This window comes from Amblyraja radiata, chromosome 20, assembly GCF_010909765.2.
Source record: "Amblyraja radiata isolate CabotCenter1 chromosome 20, sAmbRad1.1.pri, whole genome shotgun sequence".
NCBI lineage: Eukaryota > Metazoa > Chordata > Chondrichthyes > Rajiformes > Rajidae > Amblyraja > Amblyraja radiata.
This window is the reverse complement of record NC_045975.1, coordinates 27,026,071-27,047,085: the sequence shown is the minus strand read 5'-3', so window position 1 is coordinate 27,047,085 and position 21,015 is coordinate 27,026,071.

Sequence of the window (21,015 nt, the reverse complement as noted above, 5' to 3'; positions counted from 1 at the left end):
TGCCTGACCTGCTGAGTTCCTCCAGCAATTTGTTTTTTTGTTGGCTCAAGATTACCGCATCTGCAGTTTCTTGTGTCTATATGATAGGTATTCTTCAGATAATCTTCTCCTTGCAATCTCCCTCGTTTTTTGGTGACGTTATCAGAATTTGACACTTTTTAACTGGTGCTGGAAACAGCTTTGTGTTATGATATGTTCACAGCAACATGACCCGGGAATGGAACACTAGCACCACCTTGTGATCTCAAACAGAAATACTGCTTCCAGCACAGAACCTCTCATCCACAGTCTCCCAACAGATGATCTGAAAATCTTCAATGACATAATGCCTGTTAAAGCATGTTAAACCTCTAATCATAAGTCTTAAATCCATGTAATATTCAATACCATCACAATGTTGTTTTTTTTAAAGTGATAAATTCGCAGTTCTGTTGAAGCTTATGTCATCAATTGGAGTTAATAGATGTAACTAACACAAAGCAAGTGCATTATTTTTTATATGGCTGTTCACTTTCAAATGCACAGAACTCGTGGGGCATTAGCCTTGAATTAAACAGCAGCTAAATGTTGAGAGTCCTGAGCTCATCAGACATCACCAAGGCCTAAAATCCATTGATTTTAATTAAGAGTTCTATGTGATCCCTAAAGTTCACCATGCCAACAGATATTTTTTCTTATTCTGGTGTAATCAAAATTAAGACTACGTTTAAAAAAAAAAATAGGACTATTGATCAATCTTTGTTAATGTACTCACTAAAATGAAAAGAAATCAAATAGTTTTATTGTGGCTTTGAAGTGCTGCGTGTTGTTAGGAGGGCATGGCTGCTGCAATACAGTCACCAAGGCCCCCACCATCAACATCCTTGGGATCACCATTGAACAGAAACATGATGGAAAGGTTATATTCATATTTTGATTATGCCAATAACTCAGAGGCTTGATATCCCTTTGCTAAGAAATCCTGATGCCCCAAGGCCTTTTCACCATCTGCACGTCAAGAGAATTGTAGAAGAGTCAGCACGTGGCTAGTGGTTTCAATAACTCAAGCTCAACACCTTCCAAGACAAATTAGAGTAAAACAATAATCCAGTACCTTTGGGACTTTGGTAGTGCAAGACTTGCAGACTTTCTATTGGATGTTACTCCTATTAAAAGCTGAACACACATTTATTTCACTCTTTTGAAGTATGATAAATTTTCCCCCCAACCCGGTGAGATTAAATGAAGTACAAAATATGCAAGCACTCTGGATCCTGCCTCTGACCAAAATCTACTCCTGATCGTGAGTCTGACACACACTTGGCTTGCATTCTGGACCACCGGCCCAGATTATGGGCTAATGTGCCGGATGCTCGGAGTTTACTAGAGACAATTTGACTCTCTTCTGGTGAGTTTCAAATAACTGGAGACTCTGGACTTTGTGGATTGCTTCCCATATTTCAGAAGCGAGCAAGGGCAGACATTGAAGACACAATACACCATCTCATCCAATATGCCAACACAGATTTTTGGTGAAAAAAAATTTAAACCAATATCTCATACTCAATACCAAGCATCTTGAAAGGCATGATGTACTTCAAGCCTTTCTCATCAGGCATGTGGATGCATAATTTCTCATCTACTTATTTATGTTCTGCTTTCTTTTCTCCTGCACCATCACCCCTTTATTGTTATTTGATCTCTTACTTTCCACCCCTATGATTGACCTATTTAATCCCCCTCCTCTTAATCCTCCTGCCTGCTCCTCTCCCCTGAATATTAGAATAAAAGCAGCAAATGCAACTTTGCTGAAATACTGTACTCCAAATAAGCAGGTATCTTTTGTCATTTGTCACCAAGGTGTTGTGAGGACATGCAAGGGCTGTTGATCCTGAGCCACCAGCAATAAGTTGGAGATCAAGTTCCCATTTCATTCAACCCCTGTCTTGAGTGGGAATAGTTTATTTCAAAAGAATTGGAGGGAAGCCAAAATTAAAATGAGAGAGAAAGAGAGCGTCTGAGAAAAGATAAGCAACCTGCATAAATGAGAATCCGAAAGTGTTCCATGAATAAATAGCAAAAGAACAGTGCATGGATTTCAAGAGTTCAAGAGTTTTATTGTCATGTGTCCCTGATAGGACAATGACATTTTTGCTTTGCTTTAGCACACCAGAACATAGTAGGCACTAATACTGAACAGATCAGTGTGTCCATATACCATTGCATAAATATATACATACATGAATAATTAAACTGATAAAGTGCAAATAAACAGATTATTGGCTATTAATGTTCAGAGTTTTGTCCGAGCCGACTTTAATAGCCTGATGGCTGTGGGGAAGAAGCTGGTTCCTGAACCTGGTCGTTGCAATCTTCAGGCTCCTGTACCTTCTACCTAAAGGTAGTTGGGAGATGAGTGTGTAGCCAGGATGGTGAGGGTCCTTGATGATGCTGCCAGCCTTTTTGAGGCAGCAACTGTGATAGATCCCCTCGCTGGACGGGAGGTCGGACCCAATGATGGACTGGGCAGTGTTTACTACTTTTTGTAGTCTTTTCCGCACCAGGACGCTCATGTTTCCGAACCAAGCCACGATGCAACCAGTCAGCATGCTCTCTACTGTGCACCTGTAGAAGTTAGAGAGAGTCCTCCTTGAAATATCGACTCTCCGTAATCTTCTCAAGAAATAGAGGCGCTGATGTGCTTTCTTTATAATTGCATCACTGTTCTCGGACCAGGAAAGATCTTCAGAGATGTGCATGCCCAGGAATTTAAAGCTCTTGATCCTTTCCACCATCGACCCATTGATATAAACGGGACTGTGGGTCCCCATCCTCTCCCTTCCAAAGTCCACAATCAGTTCCTTGGTATTGCTGGTGTTGAGGGCCAGGTTATGTGCTGGCACCATTTGGTCGGTCGATCTCGCTTCTGTACTCTGACTCGTCCCCATCAGTTATATGTCCCACAATGGTGGTATCGTCAGCGAACTTGATGATGGAGTTTGCACTATGACCGGCTACGCAGTCATGAGTATAGAGTGAGTACAGCAGGGGGCTAAGCACGCAGCCTGGAGGTGCTCCCGTACTGATTGTTATCGAGGCTGACACATTTCCACCAATACGTACTGACTGTGGTCTGTGAATGAGGAAGTCGAGGATCCAATTGCAGAGAGAGTTTGGTAACCAGAGGGGATGATTGTATTAAATGCCGAGCTGTAATCAATGAATAACAGCCTGACATATGAGTTTTTGTTGTCCAAGTGGTCCAGAGCGGAGTGGAGAGCCAGCGAGATCGCATCCACTGTTGATCTGTTGTGGCGGTAAGCGAACTGCAGAGGGTCCAGGTTTTTGTCGAGGTAGGAGTTGATTTGCGCCATGATCAACCTCTCAAAGCACTTCATCACCACAGACGTTAGTGCCACTGGTCGATAGTCATTGAGACACGTCACCTTGCTCTTCTTGGGCACCAGTATAATTGATGCCCTTATAAAGCAGACGGGAACCTCAGAAGTGAGAGGTTGAAAATGTCCGTAAAAACTCCAGCCAGTTGGTCCGCACAGGTTTTTAAAACACGCCCGGGTATACCATCAGGTCCAGGCGCTTTTCGAGGGTTCACCCCTCTGAAGGATTTTCTGACGTCGGCCTCTGTGACTGTGACTGAAATACCATCACAGCGAATGGGGGCTTGAGAAGTCACATCAGTGTTCTCCCTGTGCGTAAAACGCATTGAGCTCGTCAGGGAGTGATGGTTCGCCAATATTCGAGCTGCCTCCTGATCTCGCCTTGTAGGAGGTGATTGCATTCAAGCCCTGCCACAGCTGACGAACATCTGTCTCATCTTCCAGTTTGGAGCAGAAGTCCCTTTTGGCCTTTTTGATGGCCTTACCAAGGTCGTATCTGGACTTCTTGTAGACCACTGTATCATCAGACATGAATGCCCGGTGTCTGGTCTTCAGAAGAGTGCGGATCTCAAAGTTCATCCAAAGCTCCTGATTGGGAAACACTTGGAAGGTTTTTGTAGGGATGCAGTCCTCCACACATTTCTTTATGAAGTCTGTAACGACTGTGGCGTATTCGTTCAGGTCCGTTGCCGACTCCCTGAACATTGCCCAGTCTACAGACTCCAAACAGTCCTGCAGTTGTTCCTCTGCCCCCCCCCCCCCCCCCCCCCCCCCCCCCCCACCGACCAGCTCTGTGCAGTCCTCACCTCGGGGGGGGGTGCGCACTTCAATTGCTGCCTGTAGGCAGGAAGAATCAGCCTACAGTATGGTCGGTATTTACCAAAGTGAGGGCGAGTGATAGAGGATAAGAAGGAACTGCAGATGCTGGAAAGTCAAAGGTAGACAATAGTGCTGGAGAAACTCAGCTGGTGATTGTGGTGTAGCAGTGATCGAGGGTGTTTGGTCCTCTGGTGCAGCAGGAGACACGTTGTTGGAAGTTTGGGAACGATTTCTTCAGGTTGGCTTTATTGAAGTCCCCAGCTATGGTGGTGAACGCCTCGGGGTAAGACGTCTGATGCTTGTTGACCAAGGCGTGCAACTCCTCCAGTGCCAGACGGACGATGGATGTGAATTCCCTTGGGAGATAGAAGGGGCGGCACTTCACCGCCAGATGTTCGAGGTGTGGAGAGCAGGAGTTGGACAGGACTGCCATGTCTGAGCACCACGCAGAGTTGACCATGAGGCAGATGCCCACTTCTCTCCCGTTCCCTGATGCCAGTGTACGATCCATACGGTGGATGGAGAACCCTTCAGGCTGGATCCATTTAGCACAAAAATGGGAGCTTGCACATTAATGCTAAAGGGCAGTGTTATGGTAGTAAATGCATACAAAGCACTTATCTTCACAAAGGAGGAGAGTGCTTCCAAATTAATAGTGAATGAGGAGCCGTCTGAGACACTGGATACATTAAGAATTGATAGCATGTCATCATGAATTATGGAATGCACATAAGGATTTTGAGGAAAGTACAAGAGGAAATTGCAGAGACACTAACCTTGATCATTCAATGCTCTTTGGATATGAGGCAAGTGCCACAGGACTGGAGAGTGGCAAATGTTAATCCCCATTGTTGGGAAAAGGGAGTAAGGTTAACTTTAGCAAATACAGACAAATCATTTTAACTTTGATGGTGGCAAAACTTTGGGAAACATTAGGAAAAGAGTAACAATCACCTGGAGGAACATGGATTAATGAAGTCAAGCCAGCATGGATTTGTTCCTGGTAAAACATCTTGATTGAATTTATCGATGAGTGTATTGCAGACGATATGTGGGCTTTTGATAAAGTGCTACATAATATGTGTATCTACAAAGTAGAAACACGTGACATAATAAAAGGACACTATGAATATTAAATTGACTAATGAGGGGCAGTGTTCTTTGGGCCATTGTTTTTCTTTCATCCATATTAAGGACCAGGAGTGCAGACCCAAACTTTTAAATTTGCAGATGATACAAAATGTGGTGGTATCAAGAAATCTAAGTGGGTGCGGTATCTGAGGATATGTGGAAATCATTTAGTGGCAGGTTGAGAATACGGCTAATACGACATCAGCAAATTTGCTCTGCCACTTTCAATTATTTCCCACTGTTCCGACACCCTTTTGGAATAATATCTATGATTCGGTATTGCCTCTTATCATTCTCCCCACCAAAATATATCAACTCACATTTCTCACATCAAACTTGTATCATGACCGCGTACTAGCCTTCACTCTACACTGACACACTGGCAATCTTTCATCTTCCTGCAAAACTGATACAGGGTCTGGACCTCAAACGCCAACTTACACCTTTTGCTTCCATGAATACTGCATGACCCATGAGTTCTTAAAGAAGTCTGTGGAGTAGTTTCCTACTTTATTTCTCAGCTATGTCAGTGGGAATGCCTCCATGAGGGAGATTAAATCATATCAAGGCAAAGTCATTTGGGTACGTAAAAATATAAGAAGGTAAAAGATTTGGTAAAAACTTATTTTTTTTATGTATGAGAAATACCGTTGACCGCATTGTGTTGAGTGTAGGCTATTTATGGAATGTCATGAAATTCCAACACTTATAATAGTTGGTCAATTGATTTATAGGTTAGGAAATATGTTGGAGCTGTTGCAGTAGCACTCACTACAATGCTTGGCTAATATTTTGATGGTTTTGTCATGTTGTTCGTTGTGAACTCATTGAGTTGTTTAGCATCACCATTTTTGAAGGGAATGTCGCAAGGGAATGTGCTCATTGCTCCGTTTTTCTGGTACATGGGATTTTGAGGTAAAACTTTGAGTGAAGGAAGCAGTTGATCAACGTATTGAATTGTCAATCAGTCACATGAAGTTGCCGATCTACATACACTCTATTGCATGAGATGTTGACTATAATCAGCCGAGCATGACTTCTGGTTTAAAAGACGGAATTGTCTGTTTTGCCAATCATGTTTGTCTGAAATTTATGTGTTAGTAAGGTGAACAATGGGATGAGGACATTTAGCAGAATAAAATGGGCTTGAAGCATTCACTTGCATGTTATGCTTTCAGTTAATGTGTAAAATATCCACTATGTTGTTTCACACAGGTGTTCCCAAGCCTGGAGAAATAGTGGTGTTGGACGTTACCAACAATTCCATCTCTCTGGAGTGGGGTCAGCCTTCAAATGTGTCCGACACTCAATACAAATTCAACATTACCTACAATTCTTCTGCCGAAGTAATGACCATAACAACAGAAATAAACTCCATTGTGTTAAACAGCTTAACTTCTGGAACCAATTACAATGTCAAGGTGGTGACGATCGATGTTAATAATACAGCAAGCGATCCTGTAGTTAAAAATATTTTTACAGGTAAGCAAACAGGTTGGTTTGAGTTTTCATTGAGCTGAAGATGTAATTTGCAACTAAGGCTGCAAAAGTTGGCAGAGGGAAAATAATATCTAACTTTTAATGCAAGCTCATTGGCATGAGCCTGAATGCATAATCTCCCTGGTTTATGTGGTCAGGATGGTGAAGAGGCCATTTGGTATACTTGTTTCATTGAGAAAAGGTAGTGACTACAAAAGTCAGGACATCATGTTAGTCATTGGTGAGACCACACGGAGTACTGTGTGCAGTTCTTGTCACCAAGCCATAGGAAGGAAGGAAATTAAGTTAGAAAGGTTGCAGAAGAGATTTGCCAGTATGCCACTGGGACTTGTGGGCTTGAGTTACAGGGAGAGGCTTGGTAGGCATGAACTGTGGAGCGTAGGATACTGTGGGGTGACCTAACAAGTCTACAAATTCATGAGGGTCATAGATAAAATTAATGCTCACCGAATTTTTCCCAGGGTAGAGGATTCGAAAACTGGAGGGCATAGGTTAGAGGAGAGAGATGTAAGAGGCACCTCGGGCATTGGTTTCACTCTGAGGGTAGTCTGGATCTTGTATGAGCTGTCACAGGAAGCTATGGAAGTAGGTGCAATTGCGACTTTCAAAATACATTTGGCAGGTGTATGGATAAGAACGGTTTAGAGGGATATGGGCCAAAATGCAGGCAAATGAGATGCCTTCGTGGGGATAGATGAGTTATGTTTCATGCAGAAGAGCTTTTTGACTCCCATTGCATCAGTACATTCAAGCAGGGAATTGTTGTGGTGAATTTTGTGTCTGGAATTATGTAAATGTGAATTCAAAGTGCCGGTCGGATAATAAAAAAGGCATAAAAGGGAAACAAATACTTCCCATATTAAATAGAGACTCCAAAAGGAGTATCTTGTTGCTTTCTATTTAAATTGATGTCTTCTGCAAAAATAGACACATCTTCAGTCGATTGCTGTTCATGTGTTTATGGGTGTTTATGCACCCCAGAGTCTGTGCATTATATGATGAGATCCCCCTTATGCCAAGCAGTGGAACCTGGGTTATTTCCAGTTTATCAGCTGTAACAGTGATTTCAGTATAAAGTTATGGGGACAAAATGTACATACTATTTACATTTAAAATATATATATTTATTTTGTTTCTGCCCTGTTAATACTGTTCAGATTGTACCCACTTTGTTGTAATTATGCAACGTTGATGTCGAAACTCCAGGTGTTTTTTTTTGTGCATTAAAACCTTGTTAGTTTGCTTGTGGATGTGGACGCAATCCATGTTTCATTGCTTTGAACTCACGTTAGTGTAATGATTGACTTTGTTGCAATTCCATTGTTAAATATTTGACACCATACATAATGGCTGAGTGGATAATGGAATACCTAGTGAAAAAGCGTACCTATCCAACCAACTATTCTGACAGCTACCTTGTGCAACATAAATTAATGTCAAGCTAAAATAATTATGACCTAGTTTGAACAGGAAATATTGATAATTCAGTTATTAGTTATATCAATGAATGACACATGTGACTTAGAATTGAACCATTTTTATATATAGATCAATTTTGAAAAACAGACCTCTGTGGTTGCAGTTTCATCATGATGTAGAAGAAAATATTTTGCTTATTTTTAATAATTTTTATGTGTGGTGTATTTAAAGTATGACTGTCATTCTGAAGCAAAATTAGATTGAGTTCCCATTGGCCACATTTTCAAAATGGCTTGATATTGTTTAGTAAGTTTTGATTTTTTTTTCATTTGTGACAAAAGCCCAAATTACTGCAATAAATAACTAATTCGCTAAAGAAAAAACCATCACAACATTTCACAATTGAAACATGTTGCACAATTTCTCTGTTTCCCATTTCTTTATAAAAGAACGAAGTTCAGGGACTGCAATGAATGATTCTCATAAGCCAATAAAAGCCTGGGTTCCTTGAGAATTAGAGCTCAGAATCTATCAACACTGAACCAAGTGGTTGAAAAATATAGAGAACAATAGTAACTGGAATGTGAAGGTGGGAGGAGTAAAATAGTTAACGTTTAAAGTGTTATTCAAGTAACAGCACATCATTATTGCACTTAGAGTGGGTAGGTGTTCGTGAATCTTGCCTACATCTTAATATGAGGTGTTTTTATAATATTTTGGACACAATAGAATGCCCATTCATTGAAGATTACTTCAGCGGTAACAATGTACATCATTCTTGAGCAAAGTAACTAAACATTCCACAAATGTAATCCCATTTACCAGTGTAGGGAAAGAGGATGGTTTCACAGATCTTTAGAAAGATGCAAATCAACTGCCAAAAGAGGGGTGAAAAATCTGTCAAGGCATCTGTATATGGTTGGTTACCCACTTTCACACAGGGTCTTTGGACATGATATAGTAATGCTTAATTTCTGATTCTTAGTAAGCTCATGATATTTCTTAATTTGGTACAAGAGTCAGGCTTATTTATAAACCTAAAATCAAAAGCAACCAATTGATGAGTAAAAGGTTATTAGATGTTTGAAGATTCCTCGTGTTATTTTATATATTGAAACCCTAAAGGAGTTATTTGGCCATGTGAGCATCTTGGAGTCCTACAGTATGGAAACAGGCTTGTTGGCCCGACCAGCTCATGCCGACCATGGTGGCCCATCCACGCTAGTCCCACATCCCCACGATTGGCCTGTATCCTGATAAATGTTTCCTATCCATGTACCTGTCCAAATGCCTTTTAAATGTTGTTTTGGTACCTGCCTCAACTATCTCCTCTGGCAGCTCATTCCATATGCCCACCACCCTCTGTGAAACAGTTGCCCCTCAGGTTCCTATTAAATCTTTCCCTTCTCACCTTAAACCTATGTCTTCTAGTTCTTGATTCCCCTACTCTGGGTAAAAACTGCATTCATCCTATATATTTCTCTCATGATCCTATACAGCTCGATAAGATAACCCCTTAGCCTCCTGTGCTCCAGAACTGACTCCAGTGCTCCTACATGTTCAACTTTGGTTGGTTGACTACTCAAGATAAGAATTCATTAATAATTGTGGCAAAGTGTCTACGATTGAAGTTGAAAGGATCTCCGGAGGGAAAATATTTACAATGGGGTTAATAAATTGATTGTTGTGATGGAAACAAGATTGCTAATGAAAATGAATTGGAATGATATGGACAGATGCAGCATCACTTGTCACAGTGCAATGAAACATGAGGCAGTAGGAGATTGCTATTACTCACATTATCGCAATAATAATTACAGCGCCAAACCCTGTGAGCAATGTAAAGGTTTCAAATCGCAGCACCACTTCAATTACCCTGAGGTGGAACCAACCATTCGGCAACAGGTCAGATTATACGTACAGGGTGGTATTGAGAGACAATCCCCTACCAAAGGTGACTGCTGATGAATTCATCGTTTTTATGAATCTGGAACCTGGAACTGAATACACATTCAGCGTGTTCACTCTGGTGGCAGAAAATACATCATCAGATCCGGTCAATATCTCCACTGCGACAGGTAAGAATAGTTTAATATGGACTCTGCTTCAATGGGAACTCTTTCCTGAGCAAGAATTTCCTTGAATGATCCTTTGTAAGACAACACACCTGTGAACAGAATCAAAACATCAAGTTGAATATTCTGTGCATTTTATTAAAATGTATTTCAAACATTCAATATTTGGGAATGAAATAGGGTGCAGGCCAGTTGAGATAATTTAAGTAGGGCAGCACAATGGCGTAGCTGGTAGAGCTACTGTCTCATCGCATCAGTAACCTGGGTTTGATGCTGACCTTGGGTGCTGTCCATGTGGAATTTGCATGTTCTCCCTGTAACTGCGTGGATTTCCTCCAGTTGCTTCGGTTTACTCCCACATCCCAAAGACGTGCGGGATTGCAAGTTAAATGGCCTCTGTAAATTACCCCCAGTATGAAGGGAGTGGATGTGAAAGTGGGATAAGATAAAACTCATGTGAATGGGTATTCATTGGATGGCATGGATTCGGTTGGCCAAAAAGCCTGTTTCCTGGCTGTATCTTTTCATCAAAATTGAATGGCCAGCTCCAAAGTGTTTTCAATGTGATAAGGAAATTATTATAATATAGAAAAATAACACAAATGAAATAAAAAATCTACTAGGCAATGGAAAGGAAAGTGGGTGCAACATCAGTTAATGCTGTTATTGATAGAGATGAGTCACAGTGAGGAATTTAAGAAACTATAAAGCATCACAGTGAACACTGCCATCTGTGGCCCTAAACTGTTATAGAACGTAGAACAGTTCAGCACAAGAAGAGGTCACTTCAGCCCACAATGTATGTGCTGAACATGATGCCAAGACTATCTCTTATCTATCTGCGCATAATCCATATGCCTCCATTCTGTGCATATCCATATGCCTATCCAAAAGCCTCTGAAATGCCACTATTGTATCTGCCTCACCCACCAACCTTGGCAAGTGCGTTACCCTCTATGTAAACAAAATAGTTGGCCCGCACATTGCCTTTAAACTTTGCTCCTCTCACATTACAGCTATGCCCTCCAGTATTTGACGTTTCCTGACTCTGTCTGACCTTTCTATGCCCCTCGTAATTTTATATGCTTCTATCAGGTTTCACCACCACTTCTGGTGTTCCAGAGGAAACAATCCAAGTCTGTCCAACCTCTCCTGTAGCTAATACCCTCTAATCCAGACCCCCCCCCCCCAAATCTAGGTAAATGTTACGATCATTCTCACCTGAGAAGCCTAGTATTTCTACTGTTGGTTGATGATGAGAACTATTGAAGAAAATAATGCATATCTTCAAAGTAGGAAATAGCCAAGTATCATTGGTATTACTACTTAGTGTAGGATTTATGTTTTAAGTAATAAAACAGTGTTTACTAGATAATTCAGTTAGCACTTCTATTTATTGCCTATTATGCTTATCATTATCTAATAATCTGTTTTTAACAGTTCCTTCCAAGCCAGGAGCCATTATAGTTACAGACGTAAGCAACAGTTCCATCTCATTGAGCTTAGGAAATCCTGCAAAGATGACCATCGACCAATATAACTTCAGCATCTCATATGGGATAGCAAGTGATCAAACGAAATCCTCAACAGAAAGTACAAATGTCACCACAATCCAAGATCTGCAATCCGGAACCAATTACACCATCTCTGTGACAACGGTTATTCCAGCTGGAGTGGAGAGTGAAGCTGTGGTTCTAAGTCAGTTTACAAGTAAGTGGATGCCATTTCCCTGGTGAGCTGTGGTGCAGCTCACACAGGAGAATGAAGTAAGAAAGGTTCTTCTTCTGCCTTTTGAGGTCATTGGATTAAAAAAAAGTATTTGGGCAACAATGTCATATATTGGATTGAAGATGTTCTACCGAGAGTTTAGTTGCAGCATTTGTTTTAAATAGACCTCTGTGCCTCAGAATTGTTGCTCTTTCACCTTGACTGTAGAGAGGTGTTTCTAATACTTTAACTCCAATTATCAGCATCACGTTGACGTTTGTAAGCCAGAACCATGTCATCTGGGTGGGCGTGGATACTCGTTGTCATCAAATCTGATGAAGAACATATTTTACTGAGCGTGATCCTGACGGTTGCTACAGATTCAAGATAATGGCAATTCTGACTTCAAATCAAAATGTTTCTAATGACTATAGTTGTGAGGAGACAAAGCCTGTTTATAATTGCTAATTGATGGACAAAAGTCAAGCAGGTCACATCAGTAGATCTTTCTCTTTAGTAAATTATGTAGCTTTTAGGGAGATAGAAAAGTATGCAGATACTAAATTCTTGAGCAAAACAAACTGCTGGAGGAACTCAGCAGTAAGGACTCTGTGGAGGGAATGGATTGAACAGTCCATACCCAAAATGTATGTCCATCCCCTCCACAAAAACTGTCCTGCTGAGTTCCTCCAGCACTTTGTTTTTTCCACCTTTTAAAGCTCAGGTTTCACATGAAGAATGGCTTGGCTTAAGTAAATGGGTCAACGGCATGCAACAGTTATTTTCATCCTGATCTGTTATTTGAATTGTTTACTTACATTCGAAGACGTGAGAGTTGCTACAAAGGCAAATATTTTCTACCTATCGCTGTATCCCCTATGTGCGGATATTCCAAATCCACCATCTTCTGCTTTCCTGGTGAAGGAATGTAGAGTTGGTAGGCATTGGGTTTCCAGATGAAGATGTTCCAAAGCTACATTGCTGTCGGCATTATTTTGGTTCATGTACACTTTGCAAATCCAGGCATTGGTTTCTTGGTGCAGAATATTATCCTCTTTTAAACTCGCCTCATAAAATTCTGTCTCTCTTACTCAATTGGCATGGTTAACAAATTCAAAGCTCACCATACCTTTCACTGCAGAAAGGAATTATTGGTAAATCTTGATGTCAGCTTCTTGCAAGGAGTTATCTGAACTGGTGAGGTCACTGAAAGGAAGGAAAGAAAGCTCCCTTCAAGACTGTGCATCAGTCAAAAGATACTTCTGAAACTCAGTTCAAAGGTTGTGCAGCAAAATATTCCCATGGGAGATACATTTTCCCAGATAAGGTTCACTTAAACATGAGAATTTGGAAGATTGTCATGACCCTGCATAGGCTTGATCCCCTGTTTGTTCTGGTGATGATGCTCCCAGTGCAGGAATTAATGTTGTGCTCAACATTAAATATGTTATTGTTCATAAAGACCATGTAATGGAAAAGTCCATCATATTTGATCTTCACAAGTGGTCATAGCTGAGCTGGTTGCTGATTAGATTACCTTTCTGGAGTTGTGAGAGTTAGTTGACTGGTAATGTTTGTCAAGTACCCTGATTAAGATTAAATACCACTGAGGAAATAAATGAGGGGAAGTTGAGACGCTGATTGAATGTGATGGCCATGTTTCATTGGGTCCCTTGAAGGTGGCATTAAAGTGCACAGAGCTGAGGCTGTACTCGACACTGACTTATCAATGGTGACGTGCATAGGTGCACCATCGTTTGTCAAAGATAATTAATCATTAGGCACCCTGTGATGAGTGTTATTCTCCAGCCATCATTGTCTAATTACTCCAATTGTAGGAGTGAATTGTTGCATGTGATTTGTTAATGCGCAAAAATGGGGTTTCCTAATTTATGAGTGGCATATACATGACATTCATTGAATCATGTGATTTGTGTAGTTATATAATTTACTATATCAATTTTTGTGCTTTCACCGACCATTGTTATCCAATTACTTGCCTCTCCAAGCCAGATATTATTACTATGATGGCCTTCAGTAACGGTTCCATCTTCTTAACCTTAGGGAGACCTGTGGACATGAGGGTCACCCAGTATAATTTAAACATCATGTACAAGACTGCCAGAAGTTCTGATGTTTCCTTGAGTGAAAGTACAGAATCTACCGCAATTCAAGATCTACCAGCTGGAACCAATTTCACCAACACTGTGACTGCTGTTGTTCTCTGTGGAGTGAATAGTGTGGATCTAAATCAGTTTTACAAGTATATGGAATGGAATTTCCTCCCCATCGACTAAGTTGCAGGCCATGTGTAAGAAGCAAATACTTTGAGTTATACAACCAATTAGTTATCTTGTTGATGCCATGGCTTTTGAACTACTTAAGAAGGCAACAGAGAATAGAGAGGATGTTTGCAAGTGGTTGGCCTGTTTCATTGCACCGTGTGAACGTGCTTTTAAATATGCAGGCAGTTTAGGGATGGGTTGGACACTACACTGAGAATAGAAGAGATTGGGATGACATAGATGACTCAACACTATTTGTAATGGATCATTAAATGCAGAGAATCATAAGGCAGTATAAGATCGTTGTTATTCTCAACATCTCATGAATAATTGCAAAACCAAATCCTGTCAACAATATAACAATTTTAAATCACACACTTCAGTTATTCTGAGCTGAGGGCGAACAGTTGCTTACTAAAAGACAGAATATACATATAAGGTGGCACTGAATGGAAATCCTCCAATAATGATGATTGGTGATTAATTCATTACAGTTACACAACTGAATCCTGGAATTGTACGCACATTCAGTGTGTTCATAATGGCGACAGATAATACATCAGTAGACCTTGTCAATGTCTCTTCTACTACAGTTAAGGACAGCTTAACTACGTTTTTAATAGGAGTTTCTCTTTGGTGAAGCCTGATGAATTAAGCTAAATCTGCTACCGGTAAATGGGCTGAGGTGCAGCCCACAAGTGAGAAACAAGTAAGAAAGGACCATGTTCCAGCTGATGAGAACGTTGGAATTAGGAAAGTACGAGACTAAGTGGGACCCGTTGGGTCCCTATCACACAGGAGGCTTGGTCCCCCAACGCAATATTCCACCACTCACCCATAGCCCCCAACTGCACAGGCGCAGCTCATTTCCGCTCATCCCTAGCACACTCTCCCCCTCCTCTTCACCCTCTTCTTTCCCCTCTCCTCCTCCCCTCCCCAATCCCTCCTTCATCTCCTCTCCCTCTCCTTTCCCCTACCCTCAGTCACTCCCTCCATAACTCCTCTCCCCTCCCTACTCCCCTCCTCTCCCTCTATCCCCTCTCCCCTCCCACTCTCCCTCCCCAGGATCTCGAGGTTGCCGCTCCTCTCCCTTCTTGCGTGATCCGGAGGAGCATCAGCCATCAGCGCGGATCCTCGGCTTGTCCTGGAATCATCAGCAGCTACGGCGGCGTGCGGGGGTGGAGGAAGAGCTCGGAGAAAAGACGGGGGAAGAGCCATGGGGAAGAGGGAGGTATCACGGGGGAGGGGGCAGGAGCCAGCGAGGGGGACCAGTGGGGAAGGGGCTGGAGCTGCGGAAAGTTGTGATAGCGGTGCGTTTGGGACCCGCAGCGGGCGCTGGACACTCTCCTCCGCTGGGATCAGATTCTCCGCTTTCCCTTTGGCGACATCTCCTGGTCCCTCCGAACATTGTGTCCAGTTGGAGACCTCCACTGGCCCCCCTCAGCTCCAGTAAAGATGCGATGGTGCCGGAAGGGGCGGACCGTCCCGCGGAGTGACAGGAGAAGAGACCAATCCGCGCTGCGCTGACTGGCAGGAGAGGAGATCGATCTGTGCATGCGCGGTTTTTAAGATTTTTAAACCTCGCTAACTTTTACAACAGACCACCGATCGGAACAAAACTTGGCTAACTCGCAGCACAGGAGAACGGTGAGTAAAGTGGCGAAAAATCGTAGTGCTATCGCGTGCCGATTTTGCGCAAATAGAAAGACCACGCAAACTGGAAGAGCACAAGATCAGTTTTAGTTATGTATAGATAGATAGATCTGGGAGTCATGTCAGATATTTGTTCCGTATCTCCAGAACAAATCATCTGAAGGTAGGTGTTCTGCAAGGAGTTTTGTTAGTTGCAACTTTTGGTATTAAAGGGTGGTGTATTTCTCTCCCTCACCCTGAATTGGTGTTCTTATTGCTTGAGAAGCTGAATAGCACAGTGGAATAATTAGCAAAGGTCACACTGTTGCTGAAAAGTTCAATGTTGTGGGAATGCAGCTTAATTGATGGTAGGATTTGGCCTTTTTGGATTTTATTAAGTGGCTGAGCATTATTCTGAGTGACATTGAAATAATTATCAGCATCTTATCAACACCTGCAAACCAAAACCTTGTCAACTCTAACATTGGATACCACTAAGGCCATCTCATATAATCTCATCTAGAACAAACTTGATGGTCATGAGACGGACAACAACTACAGACGGGAGATGAGGGCAATTCCACCTTCCAATCAAAATATCTGTAATGTTTTCATTGACTGCAGTTGTGAGGAGATGGAATGCACAATTCATAGCAGAGCACCTGCTATTTTGCAGTTTCACGTGAGAATGTTTTCTCTCAAGACAATCCTAATCTATTTGCTGATCTGGATGCCATTCATTTCAGTGTGAAAATGTTAGTTACATTTGATGTGAGCACCTTGCAAGACATTATCTGTTCAAGTTAAAAGGAAGGAAAACTCCTTCATGAATTTGCATTTGCCAAAATCACCTTTTAAACTATGTGGCTGCAGCTCCATGGTTCATGTGATTGCTGTGAGTGGCTATTCTTGAATTAGTTGACCAACCAGACATTTTGTTGACTTTGATTACTTGTTGAGTGCTTTCGATACAACGATTAAATGGTACTGAGGAAATACAGCAAAAGGTCAGCAGAGAGGGTGAGTTGGTTGCCGTGTTTTATTCAAAGTTACATTAAATATGCACAGAGTTTATGGATGGAATGGGCACTGCCTTGCTTCTGGAAAGTGATTGGAAAGATGTGGATTGATACAACACTAGCAGTCAGAAATCAGCTCCAAAGACACATGATTTATTATGTGATTGCTGTAATTCTCTATCTCATTAATAATTGCAGAGCCAAACCCTGTGAACACTCTAGCCATCTTAGATCGCAACACCACTTCAGTTACTCTGAGCTGGAACCAACCTTTCGACCACAAGCCTGAGTATACTTATAAGGTGGCACTGGATGGAAAACGCATCACATTTGTGAATGGTAATGACTTCATTACCGTGACGCACCTGAATCCTGGAACCAAATACATGTTCAGTGTGTTCACATTGTTGGCCGATTATACATCAGATCCGGTCAATGTCTTTTCTACTACAGGTGAGAAGTGCTTCATTGACCAGGACATTTGGGTAGAACTATAGTTCGACCCATCTTGCATGTATCCATGTCAGGGAAGACCTGTGAACAAATTGAAACAGTTAGGTTCGGGATTTGTGCTTAGTAATGACATTAGTCTTTTGGCACTAAGATTGGAATGTTGTCACATCACATTTATTTTATAAGGAAGAACGGCTTCTATGGTTCATGCTTCTCATTCATCTATGGGTGAAGTGGAAATTGTTATGATTATGAAGAGTTAGCAGAAATCAATTATTCCATCTAAAATAAAGTGGAAACATGTCTGTGAAGCTTCGGGTAGCATCATTCTTGATAGAATGGTGGAATGGTGCTGACCTGATAGTAGTTAGAAGGATACTGAAGGACGCAAATTTGTAGTTCCATTTGTCCCCTTTGCTTCACAGCATTGTGCATGGTTAGAGAGTATTGCAGGTTGCAGACAATGAACTGCTGAGAATTGTGAAGGGATATGCCTCGTGACTTTGAATATAGAAACATCATACTGAATTATAAGGTGGGAGGAGGTGTGTAATGGGCCTGTCCCACTTAGGCGGTTTTTTTCTGCGACTGTCATAGTCGTAGCAGGTCGCCAAAAAAACAGCGACTGGACCCGCCTACGACAATGTCTACAACAACCTTTGTCCTAGTCGACGGCAAGCTACCGACAACCTGCGACCCATTAGGACGACCACACCTACGACAACCTGCGTCCACCCACGACAAGTTTCGACAAGGTAAGATAATTCAGTCGCCAGTACCTGTCGCTGGTTGACATAGGTTGACGTAGGTAGTCGCCAATGGAATTCACCGAAGTCAGCACCGGCGACAACCTTTGTCATTCTGGCAACAATCTACATCATCCTGGCGACAGCACCTACGTCAGGCTACGATCGTTGGCGTCAAGCCCCCAGGTGCCGACTGTGGCCGAAAAGTTTTGAACATTTCAAAATCCAGCGGCGACCAGAAAAAAGATACCACTCTTTGGGCGACTGAGGAGACCATATAGGCGACATCCCAGCGACCATGTGTCAACAGCCTAGTCGCCTAAAAATCGTCTAGGTGGGACAGGGGCATTATATATATATACACAATGTTGACTGAAGCAGGCAATTTGTATAGATGCTTAAATTATTGTATCAATTTTTGTGCTTTAACTGAACGTTATTATTTCATTACTTCCCTCTGACAGTTCCTTCCAAGCCAGGAACCATTAGTGTGATGGCCATAAGCAACAATTCCATTTCCTTGAGTTTAGGGAGACCTGTGGACATGAGCGTCACCCAGTACAATTTCAGTATTACGTACAGGACAGGCAACAGTTCCGATGTTTCTTTCAGCGAAAGTACAAATTCCACCACAATCCAAGATCTTCAGTCTGGAACCAATTATACCATCTTTGTGACGACTGTTCAAGGTGGAGTGAAGAGTGAAGCCGTGGTTCTAAACCAGTTTACACGTAAGTGGGATGCAAATTCCCTTGTGAGCTGAGGTGAAGCACAAATGGCAGAAGCAAGTAAGAAAGAACCCTGTTCCAGTTTGAGTGGTCATTGGATTTTCAAAGGATTTTGGAGACGGTGTCAGATATTTGGTTGAAGGTGTTCTGCAGAGAGTTTAATTAATTGAAATGTTTCTTATTAATGGGTAGTTGGTTTGGCTGCCTCAATTCAAATTGTTGCTCTCGCACCTTGGCACCAGAGATGTGCTTGTACTAATGTTACAAGACTTCTGGTGATCAACACAGTCGAATATTGCCAGGAGTCATATTCTTGGCAAAGAGTTGCACCAACATTGCTTGTGTTAATGTTGATCATTATGGCATTTTATGAATTGGATAAACATTACTTTAGTTGTGATTGAACCAATAATTAGATCTTGTCAACACATGCAAAATATAACAATGCATCTTTGGCAAGGTTAAAAACTGGTCACAACATGTTATTAAAAGCCATCTGGGGAAAACATTCCTATCACAAGGCTGACGTACTACAGCACGGTGATGGGGGAAAGTCCTTGCTCGCATCAAAATGTTTGTACTGACTGTAGTTGTGTGGCGATGGAAAGCTGGAGCATGCTTCTTGTTCAGGCAACCACTTGTTGGAACTGAAGAGGCAAACAACTCCTGTAAGTAGATCCTGTTCTTCTTTGCATGAGTGCAATTTTCAAGCATCAGGTTTGGCATGAAAGATGGCATGGTTGAAGCAGATGGGATGAAAGTACGCGACAGCTATCCTCATCATTGCCCATTGTACAGGATTGTTTATTTTTCAAAATAGGAACCTTTGGCAGTGTGAAGATCTACTGCCCATTTGTCCTGGCCTTTGAGAAGGTGAAACTGAGGCAAACATTGATGCTGGGTGTGGAATTTCCAGATTGTTCTCACAAAGCCACCTGGCTGTCTCTGTTTTGTTGCATGTGAACATCGCTAGCACAGGTATTGGTCCCTGTGTGTGTGTGTGTGAAGTTGTCTGCTTTCAAACATTCTTTTCACACTCTCTGCCTTGTGAGAAATTGAGAAACCTTAATCTAGTTGTCCTCGATGGCTGCAGGGTGGAAGTGTTGATCCAAACCTGAGGGTTGGATTGTTGAAAGGAAGAAACTCTTCCTGAATGAATTTACATTTGGTGCAAAGCACATTTCAAACTCAATTTAAGGCGGTACTGTGAAAGGAAATGGGCGATTACTGATGGAAATGACTTTCATCTGGAAAAATTCCACTGGCAAATGAGAACCTGGAAGATTGCTAAAACTCTACATGGGCTTGCTAAAACTCTACATGGTTACCGGCCTACTGATGGCATTGGAGTCCAGATGTGCTGGATGTATTGCCATCTCTACCCTGAAGATCTTGTTTGCATGCTGTAACGTCCTGGAAATGTGCATCAATTATGGCAGGTGACTGCAACTCTGCTGGTTGTTTAGTTGTTCAGGTTGTTGCTGTGTGTGGCCATTTTGGAATTAATTGCTATGTCTTGTTGACTACCATGGCTTGTCGGGTGCCTTTGATGATAATGATTAAGTAATACTGAGGAAAGAAGGCAAAAGGGAAGCTGAGAGGATTATTTGAATGTGGTTGCCGCATTTTGGATTTCTTGAAGATGACATTAAATATACATGGAGATTTGGAATGGAATGGTCATTGCCTTGCTCCTGGAAATGGATTGGAAAGATATGGATTGATGCAACATCAGTTATCAGAGAACAACTGTTTTGTCACAAATCATTGTGAGATTGATATTATTTGCAACATCTCATTAATGATTGCAGAGCCAAACCCTGTGAACGCAATAACTGTCTTAAATCGCAACACAACTTCAGTTACTCTAAGTTGGGATCAGCCATTGAACCACAAGCCAGAGAATATCTATATGGTGGCACTGAATGGAAATCTCTCCACTATTTTGACTGGTAATGAATTTATAACTGTTACACAACTGAATCCTGGAACCAGATACATGTTCAGTGTGTTCACACTGACGGCAGATAATACATCAGCAGATCCGGTCAATGTCTCTTCTACTACAGGTGAGAATGACTTGTTGTGGTATCTGCTTCTATGTGCATGCTATTTTGGTAGAAT